This window comes from Nansenia antarctica (genome assembly GCF_963989245.1).
Source record: "Nansenia antarctica genome assembly, chromosome: 7".
NCBI lineage: Eukaryota > Metazoa > Chordata > Actinopteri > Argentiniformes > Microstomatidae > Nansenia > Nansenia antarctica.
In genome coordinates, this window is record NC_137677.1 from 47,090,506 (window position 1) to 47,105,545 (window position 15,040).

Consider the following 15,040-nt stretch of genomic DNA (forward strand, 5'->3'; position numbering starts at 1 on the left):
CTTTTGGAAAACGTGTTTATTTTAGAATATTTATCATATAAATAAATATAAATAATACTCATTACTGTATATTGACTTTTTTTTATTATCAAATAATGGTTGTGGTAATGTATTATTAGCGACCCCCACAGATGTATGATTTTACTGCTTTCATGGGAGCTCAGACCTTCCTTATGGGAGCTCACATAACTCGAACACTGGTAATCCTGCCTTTCTCAGCTAAGTTAGAGAAAATGGTGAAGACAGGAGTAGAGCTCACCCCGAAAGCTGCTCCATCTCAGGCAACTCTCCATTCTACAACACCTGGCCCCACACTCCCTGTGACGCCAGCCTCATCAACAATGCCAGCCTCATCAACAATACCCATCACCCTACCCCGCCACAGGATGCTATCTACAACACCCATCCCCATCCCCCGGATGACACCCAGAATCAGTTGATGCTCTAACAGTCCCTGCTTCCATAGAGTTGATACCATTGACATTCCTGATATAAAGCTGGGACTCTCAACTCTTGCCATCCCTGTTCATATCAGTAACAGAACAGTTAATTGCAAGTCTGAATGCTTTATACACCCCTCAAATTTAATTTCAGTACCCTGCCACACACAGTCCACACAGAGACCAAACACAAAACCACTCAAGCTAGCACTTTTCAATGCCAGATCCTTAGCTAATAAGTCTCTCTTAATCAACGACTTGATTAGCTCCTATGAACTAGATTTCTTATTTATCACTGAGACCTGGTTAGATAAAGATAACAAGACACCAATTCTTATTGAGTCAGCACCCCCCAATTTTAGAACCTTAGATGTCGTTAGATCCCACAAAAAAGGTGGTGGAATCGCCTCTTTCTTCCGAGACAGTTTTAACTGCAAACAGAAATCCTTCTGGGAATTTTTATCATTTGAATATCTTTCAGTTGTTTTTAAATGTTCCACTCGAATTCTTTTTATAATTTTATACAGACCACCCCAATACTCTACTAGCTTCTTTAATGAACTTACAGAGCTTCTCTCCATCATTACTATTGAATTTAATGGTCTGATCATTGCTGGTGATTTCAATATTCATGTAGATAACTCAGAGGACAACAAAGCCAAAGAACTCTCTGTTCTGTTAGATGTTTTTGAACTTCAACAACATGTGAACCTCCCTACTCATAATCGAGGTCACACTCTGGACCTTATCATCACCAAAGGCCTAGATATTTCAAATGTTGTTGTAACTGACATTGCCCTGTCTGACCACTGTTGCATATTCTTTGACGTATCTATCTTTCCTGTTATTCAAACTACCGGTATGTCTAAAACTATTTCCAAACGATATATCAATGAAAAGACCAGTGCACTGTTCACACAGGCCTTTTCCCTAGCCCCCCCCCCCCAAACTTCTATTCCAACCTCAGTAAATGACCTTCTACACGATTTCAACTTAAAAATCACAAAAACCATTGATGATATTGCACCCATTAGATCCAAATGCATCTCTGGTAAGCAAAAAGCTCCCTGGAGAACTGCCCCATCCGTAAAGACCCAAGAAAGAGAATGTCGTAAAGCAGAGCGCAGATGGAGAAAAACAAACCTTCAAGTCTACTATGATATCTATAAAGAGAATCTTCAGAACTATAACTTAGAAATAAGAAGTGCCAGGCAATCATTTTTCTCTAAGATCATAAACAATATCAATAATGCCCGCATCCTTTTCAGAACTGTTGACAGACTAACAAATCCCCCAACACCCATTGCTCAGGAATTTCACTCAACTAGTAAATGCAATGAGCTTGCATCCTTTTTAAACAATAAAATAGAAACCATTAGACAAGGCATTAGGTCTTCTGTGTCAGGCATGAAAAACATGTCCCCATTAACAACCCCAAATAGGGCGGACATAACAACCATGTCACAATTTAACACCATTGATTACAAGACCCTAGATAAAATCATGTCACGTCTTAAACCATCCACCTGTGCCCTTGATGTCCTGCCAACAAGCTTTTTAAAAAACATATTTAGCTGCATGGCAGGCGAACTAATACAAATAATGAACACCTCCCTTTCATCAGGAATCTTCCCTGAACCCCTGAAAACTGCAGTTATTAAGCCTCTACTAAAAAAGAACGGCCTAGACCCATTTGTACTAAACAACTACAGACCCATATCAAACCTTCCCTGTACAGGAAAAAGTATTGAAATGGTTGCCCACGAACAACTTAGCAATTATTTGACCCTAAATGATCTCTTTGATGACTTTCAATCAGGCTTTCGCCCCCTACATAGCACTGAAACGGCCCTTATTAAGGTCCTTAATGACATTCGCGTAAACACAGACCGGAAAAATCTCAGTTTTGGTACTACTAGATCTTAGTGCTGCCTTTGACACTGTAGACCATGACATTCTAATAGATAGACTAAAAACCTGGGTAGGACTTTCGGGCACTGCCCTAAACTGGTTTACATCCTACCTACAGGACAGAAGCTACTATGTCTCCATTGGCAACTTTGTATCTGACCAAATTAAAATGACATGTGGGGTTCCCCAAGGGTCAATCCTTGGCCCCCTTCTATTCAATCTCTACATGCTTCCATTGGGACACATCATAAAAAAGAACAAAATTGCCTACCACAACTATGCGGATGACACTCAAATCTACATAGCCCTCTCACCGAACGACTATAGTCCCATTGACAATCTCTGTAATTGCATTGAGCAAATAAACGCCTGGATGACACAAAACTTCCTCCAACTAAACAAGGACAAAACAGAGATAATTGTATTCGGTGCACCTGACAAAAGATCGAAAGTCAGTGCAAAACTTGATTCTCTCTCTCTTCACAGTAAAAAACAGGTCATAAATCTTGGTGTAATTCTAGACTCCGATCTAAACTTCAACAGCCACATAAACTCAATAACTAAATCAGCCTACTATCACCTGAAAAACATAACAAGAATGAGAGGTTTCATGTCCAAGCAAGACCTTGAAAAACTCATCCATGCATTTGTTTCGAGTAGACTTGATTATTGTAATGGTCTACTAACAGGCCTATCTAAAGGAGCTGTTCGTAAATTGCAGCTCATCCAAAACGCCGCTGCTAGGGTCCTAACAAAAACAAAGAAATTTGAACACATTACACCAATCCTGAGATCCCTGTACTGGCTACCAGTCTCTCAGAGAATTGAATTCAAAATCCTCCTAATTACATACAAATCACAAAATGGTCTTGGACCAACATACATATCAGATCTCCTCCCATCCTATATTCCCGCAAGGTCCCTAAGGTCAGCTGAGACAAATCAGCTAATAATTCCAAGAGTAAAAACAAAACACGGTGCAGCAGCTTTCAGTCACGCTGCTGCATGCTCCTGGAACAAACTCCCTGAAGAAATCAAACAGGCCCAAACCCTTAAAATATTTAAATCTAAGCTAAAAACCTTCATGTTTTGCACCAGTTATGATTAAACACAAACACTTCTATCAATGTCTTTTTTCCATTAACTATTGTCTTTTTAAATGTTTTATCTATTTACTTCTTATATTTGCTTTTATTCATTGTAATTTTTAGTTTCTTATGCTCCTCTTGTGGAGGGATGTGGAGGGATATGGAGGGATATGGAGTGGTGTAGAGGGATGTAGAGGGATGTAGAGGGATGTGGAGGGATGTGGAGGGATGTAGAGGGATGTGGAGGGATGTGGAGGGATGGATTTGTGCCGGCAGAGGTACATTTCGGCGCAGAAGGGTTTTAAGAGGGAATTATTTTCACCGGACATTATGACCGAAGAGTTTTAAATGTGTCTGACTTTTGTCGGACTAGAGGGATGTAGAGGGATGTAGAGGGATGTGGAGGGATGTAGAGGGGTGTAGAGAGATGTAGAGGGATGTAGAGGGATGTGGAGGGATGTGGAGGGATGTAGAGGGATGTAGAGGGTTGTAGAGGGATGTGGAGGGATGTAGAGGGATGTAGAGGGATGTGGAGGGATGTGGAGGGATGTAGAGGGATGTGGAGGGATGTAGAGGGATGTAGAGGGATGTGGAGGGATGTAGAGGGATGTAGAGGGATGTAGAAGGATGTGGAGGGATGTAGAGGGATGTAGAGTTATGTAGAGGGATATGGAGGGATATGATTAAACACAAACACTTCTATCAATGTCTTTTTTCTATTAACTATTGTCTTTTTAAATGTTTTATCTATTTACTTCTTATATTTGCTTTTATTCATTGTAATTTGTATTTTCTTATGCTCCTCTTGCTGTATTTTTAAATAATGCATGTAAAGCACTTTGAATTGCCCCTGTTGTATGAAATGTGCTATACAAATAAACTTGCCTTGCCTTGCCTTGCCTTGCCTTGCCTAATAAAGATTGATCGCTGTCTTCCCAACAGTCTTGTTGTTTGTCAGGGTTTGGATGACTAACATACCAACATTCATATATGCCATGCTATGTGCTTGTCTGAATAGAAGGGTATTTTTTACTTTAATATCCTGACCTCTATTCATATATAACTGAATACTGTTCATCAGTAACTATGTATCGTGTGTGTAGGTACACTAACAGTATGAGGTTACACACTCTGCAACAGACACATTCCCTAAGGGACTATGGTGTGTCTTATGACGCTGTATTAAAGCAGTATTTCAGACTGAACACTGAAATTGAATTCTACCTTTGGGATATATTGTATGCAGCTTGAGACATACATACAGTATATGTGTAGATTAAATATCTGTGTATTTCCTCCCTCATTCTTCGCTGTACATGACGCTCCTCTCCCCCACAGGCATTTTATATTGGGTCACGGTTGTGCAACAATCAAAAACTAACCAAACTGCGTTGTACATGGTATAACATAACAATGTTAATACAACATTGCTTGTTCTAATGCCCATGGGGTTAGTAGTGGAGAAGGTGAGGGTATTTGTCTGTTATGGATGGGCTCGCAGTTTCCCTTGGCGACCCCTAGTTGTCCTCCTCTGACAGTCCTTGGTGCCTCCTCACTCCTAGTCTGGACTAATCATGGACCAGTGTGTGTCACCTGTGTGTGTTTGCTCACCTGTGTATTTATGTCCTCACTTCCTTGCACTCCCTGCTCAGTAATCTCATTAAGTCGCAACCCACTTTTATAGAATTCAAACTAAGCAAATATATTTATAAAATATAACCGCAAGCGGCAATGGGCCGTGTTCCTACAGATATGCCCCCATAACCATAAATGGGGTGAGATTGACAGACACGGGGTAGACCTACAGACAGGTTGTAGATTGACAGATAGGGGGTAGACCTACAGACTGGGGGGTAGACCACTCACCTAATATGGGCCAAGTTTAACTCATGATATACTAAGCTATGATATTATGAAGTACCCTAGGATCACGGGCCTGTAAGGTACCAGTCACCTAATTATGGGCTGATATGCTACGATGATAATATACACGAAGCGTAAATACAAAAATGCATTGTGGATTAACCTTCCCCAGTTAATGACCATGTTGTACAATTTATGTCAAGCATTTCACTACTTATAATGTGCTTACACTATATTCTGCAAGCCTAGCATAGTATGCCACCCCCATCTGACTGAATCAGGTAAAGCGGTCATGAGAAGATGAGTTTTAAAGTGCTATATTAGCATTAGCCATAGCTTTTAGCCAAAATGGTCAAATTTCAAAGGCCTGTTTTTTGAGACATCTGGAAATGCTTCAACATGGTAACACATAGTGCCGAGATGCATTATTAATCAGACATGGGAGGTATATGTTTTCAATATAATTATAGAGTATGTTAAGTGATATGATCCAGAGTAAAGTTGTCTGTGTAGGCTATTTGTGAATGATATATAATGTTAAGCTGAATGGAATCAATATACAGCATAGAGGCAGTGACAAGGTCAGTGAATGAGCAGAAGAGGAGAAAGCAGTGGGGAGATGCATGTGGACGAACCCAACTGCATAAAGATGCACATCTTTGTTCTCGCCACTTTTCCGAAGATGCATTGGAGGCATTTAATCGACCACCGCTAATGAAAGAGCTCACAGGTAAGAAGACTACTCTTTATCATAAAACGATAGTTTGATAACGTCAACTTGTCTTGAACAGCTGCGGACAGAAATCTGTGCCCTTTACAACAAGTGTGTTTACACTCTCCATCTCGGTTGGCATTGGTTGACAGTTGCTGCACAGACACCAGCGATTATGTCCCACTCGCGTTTAGACGGGTCTAAAATGTCTAAAATGTCAAACATCTGTAATGTCCTTGTTTTTTTTAGCTATTGTAGCGAACGGAGACTTGGTAGTGTAACTCGCCCCATGCGGGAATCGAACCCCGATCTCCCGCATAACCGACGACCGCGCTAACCATTAGACCAAGAGAGTTAACTCCCTTGGAGGAGCTGTTAACGGGGCCTCATACAGGATCATTACACTATCCTCACCGTTCGGGAGAGCGTGCCCTCAAGCTTCACTATGTCAAGTCCCTCACGTGGACACGCCTCTCCGATGGCCTTCCTTGAATCCCAACTTTCAGACACCAGTGTAGCGAACGGAGACTTGGTAGTGTAACTCGCCCCATGCGGGAATCGAACCCCGATCTCCCGCATAACCGACGACCGCGCTAACCATTAGACCAAGAGAGTTAACTTGCGGGAGATCGGGGTTCGATTCCCGCATGGGGCGAGTTACACTACCAAGTCTCCGTTCGCTACACTGGTGTCTGAAGTGGGATGGAACGAAGGCCATCGGAGAGGCGTGTCCACGTGAGGGACTTGACATAGTGAAGCGTGAGGGCACGCTCTCCCGAACGGTGAGGATAGTGTAACGATCCTGTATGAGACCCGTTAACAGCTCCTCCAAGGGAGTTAACTCTCTTGGTCTAATGGTTAGCGCGGTCGTCGGTTATGCGGGAGATCGGGGTTCGATTCCCGCATGGGGCGAGTTACACTACCAAGTCTCCGTTCGCTACAATATCTTCAAATGCTTCGACATAGTAACACATTCTAGTGCCCTCTATCAGCCTGTCGACTGCAATAAATATTGACGTAGCAGTGCAAATTCTTAGAGCATTTGAACATTCTGGGCCATTTTTTTTTCTTTTCATTAGATTTTCTCCAATATCTTGAAATGGATCTCTTATCCTTTAACACCCTATAGAGAGACGTGCACCACGCATGTTCATCTAAAATGTCAGTCCAATCTGACTTAAGGCCAATGCACACGGCGTGCGATGCAATTTCTGTTGCACCTCAACATTCCATTCTCAATTGTTACGTAGTCGGACCAGGCAGGCTGATTACAATAGGCTCTACCAATATTGCTTGCCTTGCTTCCACAATTTCTACAAGATACAACTGGACATATTGTGATAAAATATGTGGGTCCCCTGATTTAGGGGTATTGGTAAAATGTCAGGAGAGGGAGCGCACAAAACACACAGCCAGAAAGGTGTATTATAAAAGCCACTTTATTATTATGGGCGATGATCAGGCGGACATTGATTCGGAGGACGGCATAGTTCAATAAGTTAGACTTGGTTTCCCTAATTACCATTACAAACAGTGTACAAAAAAGGCACGCTCTATTGGAGCCACAGCACGCTTATAAAGCCACACATAGAAGCATGCTCATATCGAGCCACAGCATAACCAAACCATAAGCTACTAGTCAGTATAAACAAACGCATGATGTCGATTAGCTTCATTAGCTGGCTGGCTAGCATTTGTAAACCGATTCTCAATCGCACAGAGCTACAACGTCCGACTGAATACACACATCAGTGTTGTCAGAATAGTTACAGAATAGTTTAGCTACACTAGTAAAAGTACAAACAAATGCATGTTGTCGATGCGCTAGCTAGCATTCCTTGCTAATACTTACGAGATCACCTCCCCCCATCTTGACAACTAGTCCTCTCGCCGTCCAACAGAGAAATCCGATATGAACAAAACCATAGCTCCCTATGGCACTGAATAAACGTTATCAGCTTTTCGTCATCCATTTTTACATACACGTAGCCTACGTACAGTAAAGTAAATATAAATGTTGGGTTGCCAGATGTCCGGTTTTCAGTGGACAGTGTCTATACAACATGTGTATAATTTGGCTGGTCATTCAGTCGTGCTAGATTAGAAATCTGGCAACCCCGTGCAGCCAAAAACTATATCGTAGATGAGTAAACTAATATAATATATATAGTAATATATAGTAAACTAATATAATATATATACTATAGTATATATTATAAGTATAAATAACGTTACTTGTTCAAAGATTTACACTGAAAAGAAGATGAGGTTTACCAAATGGCATCCATTATCCGTTGTGTCCAGTATGTATTTGAAATATATGATATGAAAATGAAATGATAATGTTGTACATCATAAACCCTTCATGTACTATATCAGACCTTTTGGGTCAGACCTTCAGCCTTTAACTTCTTTCAAAAAAGGAGACAGTCAAAAATGTATGCTCCAGTCCCTCTCTCTGTTATGAGTGACTCAATTAATTTAGATAGACCAGTTGAAGTTTTCCCAATTGTCCCATTGTGATGCAATAATCCGTCGCACCACAAACTTTTACAACATTTGCACAATTTGACAGTGCGAAAAAACTCGCACGCCGTGTGCTTTGTCCCATTCAAAATGAATGGAATCGAATTTTCGCCGTGCGATTAAAATCGTGGCCGTGTGCATTGGGATGCGATTTTCTCATAGACTTCCATTCAAACTTCAAAATGGAATGTTGTCGTGCAACAGAAATCGCACGCAGTGTGCATTGGCCTTAACTTAAGGCTACAGCATTAATTTACATTAAACTATTGTCAGAAGTTGACGAAATGACTTCAGTTGTGAATGAGATTCAACAGCAAATAAAGAGTTGAATATTATTATTATTAGTGATGTTTACTTTTGGCGCGAGATGCCGACCCACATACCTCCCGAGGGAATTCAACACGGTGTACATAACATCTGTTTACATTGCGCCTAGCGCGGATGGTAGCTTAGCATTGGCGCGGCTACATGACGTCATCAGTAGTGGACAGAGTGCAGACCCACAGGCAGTTCATATAATCGCCGGGGACTTCAATCATGCTGAGTTGCTGACCTGAAGGTAGTACTACCGAAGTTCTATCAGCATGTTAAATGTGCAACAAGAGGAGAAAAAACACTGGATAAGGTATACACCAACATCAAGCTTGCTTACAAGGCTAGACCGCTAGCTCATCTAGGCATGTCTGACCACGTGTCAATCCTCCTGATCCCAGCCTACACTCCCATGAGGAAAAGTGCTCCCATCACCACTAAGACTGTCAGAACCTGGCCAGCAGGGTCCGCTCCACTGCAGATCTGCCTGAATGACACCTCATGGCAGGAATATGAGCATGAGGACCGTCGTCGGTTCTGAACCACATATAGGGCTTTCACACCGGCAAAGAACCGTGCCGGTTCGCGTTCGCGTTCGGAAACCTCTGAACCTTGGTGCTGTCTGGCGAACGAGCCCGCGTTCATACCAGTGTAACCTGAACCATCCGCGTCATCAACGCTGGGTGATGAAGGGGCGGGATAAACAAAACAATTCACAACTAGATGGCAGCTACTTCACTGGAAAAGAGGATAATATCTTCCACTACTACAGTATCTGAAATAAACACAATTTTCTGTGAAACAAAACAAAAGACACTTTCTATATGCGTTCTTTTACTAATCAGCTGCTCCATTACTGGAATAGAAATGGCTTACGAAATTCGCGTTCACGCATGTCCGCGCGCGTGTGCGTGTGTGTGTTTGCTGAGCATGTGAGGAAGATAGAGAGAATAATTACACTTTTGATATTGTTTTTGATCACTAATGATTAGATTTAGATTAGATTACATTTTGTCTACTTCCTCCTTGCTGGTCTCTGCAGCCTAGTCTACAAACATCAGCATCAAATCTGGTGATTCTCTCCTTACAGACAAGCTGGATGTGGCTAAGTGCTTAAACACTTTCTTTACAACCATAGCCACTAAATTAGTTAACAATCTACCACCCCACTCAGGGCGTTATGGTGTAGAGCACATCCGTGAGTTCTACAATAAACTGGGTGTACGCAATGATGATTTTAAACTCTCCATGGTGTCAAACGATGAGGTGTTTAAAAAGCTAGGCGCTCTACACTCAGAAAAGGCCACGGGCCATGACAATATTCCAGCCAGATTTCTAAAAGACTCAGCTGCCTCCATTACCCCAATCATCACCCACATAATAAACCTCTCCATCAAACAGGGACACGTCCCCCTTGACTTTAAAATAGCAAGGGTAACCCCACTGTATAAAAAAGGAAGCAAATTAGACCCAGGCAACTACCGACCTGTTTCTATTCTTAATTCCATCTCGAAACTTATGGAAAAAATAGTTTATGAACAGGTCGATAGGTACCTTACTGAAAAAAAGCTGATGTATGAATTTCAATCAGGATTCAGAACATCCCATTCCACTGACACATGCCTTCTCTATTTGAACGACCACATCAACCATGAGGTGGACTCGGGCAAGTACTGCGGCATGGTCATGCTGGACCTCCAGAAGGCCTTCGACACAGTAGATCACCACATATTGTTAGATAAACTGAAAGCAATTGGGTTCGATAGAACATCGGTGAGCTGGATGCAATCCTACTTAGAGGGGAGGGAACAGGTGGTTAGTGTGAACGGAACACTGTCCCCCCCCCTCCCAGTGACCTGCGGCGTTCCACAAGGAAGCATTTTGGGACCTTTACTGTTCCTAATATATGTGAATGACATGTCATCAGCATGTGATTGCAATTTGTTCCTGTTCGCGGATGACTCGGCTCTGCTGGTCTCTGACAGGGACATATTGCAGGTGGAAAAAGCGCTAAGCACTGAACTGAGTAGAATCTGCATCTGGCTAGCTGACAATAAACTATCAATACACCTAGGTAAAACTGAAACCATCCTATACGGATCCCCATCTAAACTCAGAAAGGCTGAAAATTTTAAAATAAAAGTGGGTAACATTAATATCACAAGAAAAGAGGATATTACATACCTGGGCTCCATCTTAGAGGCAAATCTTTCCGGAGATAAAATGGCAGCAAAAGTAATCAAAAAAGTTAACCATAGAACTAGATTCTTGTACAGGATATCCTCACTTGTCAGTAAAAACACACTGAGGACCCTATCAGGAGCTCTCATTCAATGTCACTTCGACTATGCCGTAACATCATGGTACTATAGAACCACAAAGGCCCATAAAACAAGACTCCAGACAGCCCAAAATAAACTGGTTAGGCTTCTGCTAGGCCTCAACCCTAGGACACATCTAACCGCTGCTCATTTTTTGAGCCTTGATTGGCTACGAGTAGTTGACAGAGTGCAGCAGCTTGCACTGGGCCTGGTCTTCAAGATACGCTACACCACAAAGACACCCAAGTACCTGTCAACATACTTCCAAAAAGTGAACAACGTCCACACATACAACACCAGAGGAAGCTCCACGAACCACGTTCAACCGCGTTGCACCACAAACAAGGGGTTAAACTCGTTTGCAAACTATGCAGTAAAAATGTGGAACGCCCTTCCTATAATCTTAAAGGAGTGCAAAACACTGCCCACCTTCAAAACCACTCTCAAAAAACATTTACAGGAGGCTGCAATCCGTAACTGGACCCTCTAAATCAAAAATCAGATTAAAAGACCCGAACTACCCACTGTACATACTTTGTGTTTTGTCCCCCGCCCCCACCTGTGGTGTATGTCCCCACCTGTCCTACCCGCTGTACATACCTTATGTTTTGTTGTATTGTTCTTCCCATGATGGATGTGTGTTTATCTTGTAGATAGTAATAGTTATTTGTCTGTATTATCTTGTAGATAGTACTAGCTTTTTTGTCTGTCTTACATGTAACGATGAATTGAGAATCAAGGACCCCAATTGAAATAAGCCAGTGGCTTTCTTGGGTTTTTATCCTGTTAGTTGACCTTGTATGTAATATGTACTTTCATGTACCTACTTCTGCAAATCTTCTAATAAAGTTTTCAATCAATCAATCAAAGAATAGGACACACCCAGGGCTGGACAGACAGGCCCACCCCAATCGGTCGGACCACACCCACCAGCACAAAAATACTTGCCTTATATACTCGTCTTATATACTGTGCTGTACAGTCATATGACAAACTGTAGTATTCCCCCAAACCACTACAAAGACGACTACATACAGTAAGCAATGGTACCAGTGCAAGTAGACCAGTTTACTCAGTGATCAGATTCCAGAGCGAATTTACGAACGCAGCCTTGTTGTTCTAGATTTTTTTTCTCCATTATCAACCTATCATTGCGCTTTAGAGTAAAACAAAGCACGCAACTGTCGCGTCTATCTTTTCATGGCAACTCTACATTGTGATTTACAAGGGATATTAACTAATATTAAGTAATATTATTACTTGGTTACATTTTGCAATTGATCCGCGGTACACATGCGTGCCGAACCGTGGGGGGCGATCCGTTACACCCCTACACAGCTACCTATATTTTCCTTACCGGGTCAACGGTTACAGGCTGACTCGGCCCCGCTTCTTCTGTATCCTCTCTATCCTCTGTATCTGTACCCTGCTCCCGCTCCTCCCTGCCAGCCTCCTCTTGCTGCTCTCTCAGATAATCAGAAACAGCAACCTGTTGCTGTTGCTGCTGTGGTAAACTTGAGGGTGCAGCAAACATGTCCCTAATGTTTACACATTTGGCAGCATCTGCCTCGAGTTTCTTTTTGTTTTTCCCAGCCTCCCTTCCGTTTTAGTGTGCTTTTGCGCTCCATCTCTCTTAGTATCTATCTAGTAACTATCCAGGCTAACTACATTTATTTTGCCGGCAGGCTCGGCCCAAAACTACCGCAAAACTGAGACGGAGGTCTGGTGCTGCGTGCGTGCGTGCGTGACCCCTGACCCCCCCCCCCCTTCTCTCTGTTGATTGGGCCAGCCCAGTGTCTGTATAGAAAATGTACCAATGGGCCGCTGTCCCTGATTTATGGGCCGTTCAATGGTAGCTTTCGATTTATGGGCCGTTCGATGGTAGCTTTCGGCCGGGCCGGCTGGTAAAAAAAATAAAATAAAAAAAACTACCGCGGCCCACCGGGCAAATGCCCGGTATGCCAGATGGCCAGTCCAGCCCTGGACACACCCACTGACGACGTGACTGTTCTACGTTTTGGTTCGCGCTTGAGAACCACTATTTTTTGGTGCCCGCTGCGAACCAACTTTTCAGGTTCCGAACCAATTGAGCTTGAGATACTGCTGCTAAACAAGTCAAAGACCCAGGAATTCATCGTAGACTTCAGGAGGAAAAAGTCCGAGATCCAGCCCCTGCTCATCGACGGAGAGAGCGTGGAGAGAGTCTCAACCCTCCGATTCCTGGGACATCACATGCGGGATGACCTGGCCTGGAAGGACAACACAAAAGGCACCATCAAGAGGGCACAACAGCGGCTATACACCCTGAGATGCCTCAGGAAAGAACACAACAAGCAGGAGATACTGGTGGCCTTCTACCGCGGCGCAGTGGAGAGCATCCTCACCTACGGCATCTGCAACTGGTTCTACAGCTGCACAACAGCGGAGAGAAACGCGCTACAGAGAGTCGTGAGAACAGCACAGAAGATCACCGGCGCCCCCCTCCCCTCTCTGGAAGAGCTGTACAACACACGCTCTCTCAGGAAGGCCTCCAAGATCTCCAGGGACCCGACCCACCCTGGGCACGTACACTTTATCAGGCTGCCCTCGAAAAGGAGGTACAGGACCCCGGCCGCTAAGACAAACAGACTGAAGAACTGCTTCTACCACAGGGCCGTCAAGGCCCTGAACACAGCAAAGGCCTAAGTTCTGGGCCCAGGACAGTCCGGACGGATTTTATGGCAGCTAGTGCTGAGGCACAAACATGTACATTTCAAGCCTGCAAACTGTGACACTTTAAAATAACGTGAAAAAATACTTTTGTGCAATATGACAACCCTAGTTGACTATCTGTGCAGTATAGTACAGTGGATTGTGTACATAGCCTTTATTTATGCGCTACCTTCTTGTGATTTTATTCTTTTTCTAAAAGTTTTTTTTTTCCCTTTCCTAACACCAGGGGAGCCACCCCTCCTAAATTTCGTTGTTTGGTACCTGTACTGTAGCAATGACAATAAAGTCCATTCATTCATTCATTTTACACACCCAGGAATGGTAGACAAACCTTTTACACTCTTTTGTCTGTATACTGTATATACTGTATGTCTGGTCAGTCCACACGTACAGTATGTACCATTACCATAGGATAATAGATTTCACTAAGCAAATGGTGAGTGCACCATCATGTGCGATGATGACTGATGTATAGATGATTCACTTACCTTAAGCCTGGTACACATATAAGGATTTTCTGATTATCTGAGAGAGACCCCACACATGAAGATAAAAAATCATGGATTGAACAGTCTTGATCGTATTGTGTGTGGTGTGCTCCAATATACAACCACATGCATAAAGATCTGTCCTCCGACAGTCTGGAGTCTCGTGTGAACAGGGTAGTAGTACCCTGACTGACCTGTAGAGGCAGCCATGTGCTACAGGGAAAATAAAGTGCAGAAGAACGAAAAGAAGAAGACTCGTCAGTCAGCTGGCTTCTTGATTGGCTACATTCCATTCCACGTCACAATCGGACTTGGGAGTTGTCAGTTTTGACCACAGACAAGAAGACTTTTGATCGTAAATATTGAACACGTCTAATATTTACGATCGTCGGCCCCGACCATTTTCCGAGCAGATTGTCGGGAGAAATTTACTCTTAACACACCTCACACCACAGGATAATCTTGTAGGATAATCTTTAGAGCCATCCGATAATCGGGCGTTTGCTGTCCTTGGTCGGAAGGGGGGAAATTGGGCCAAAATCGGCCAGATTATCTTTATGTGTGTACCGGGCTGCGATAAATGTACGGCGCTTGTAAGTCGCTTTGGATAAAGGCGTCTGCTAAATGTTAAAAATGTTAATGTTAATGTAAAGTGTGAATGCTGTGT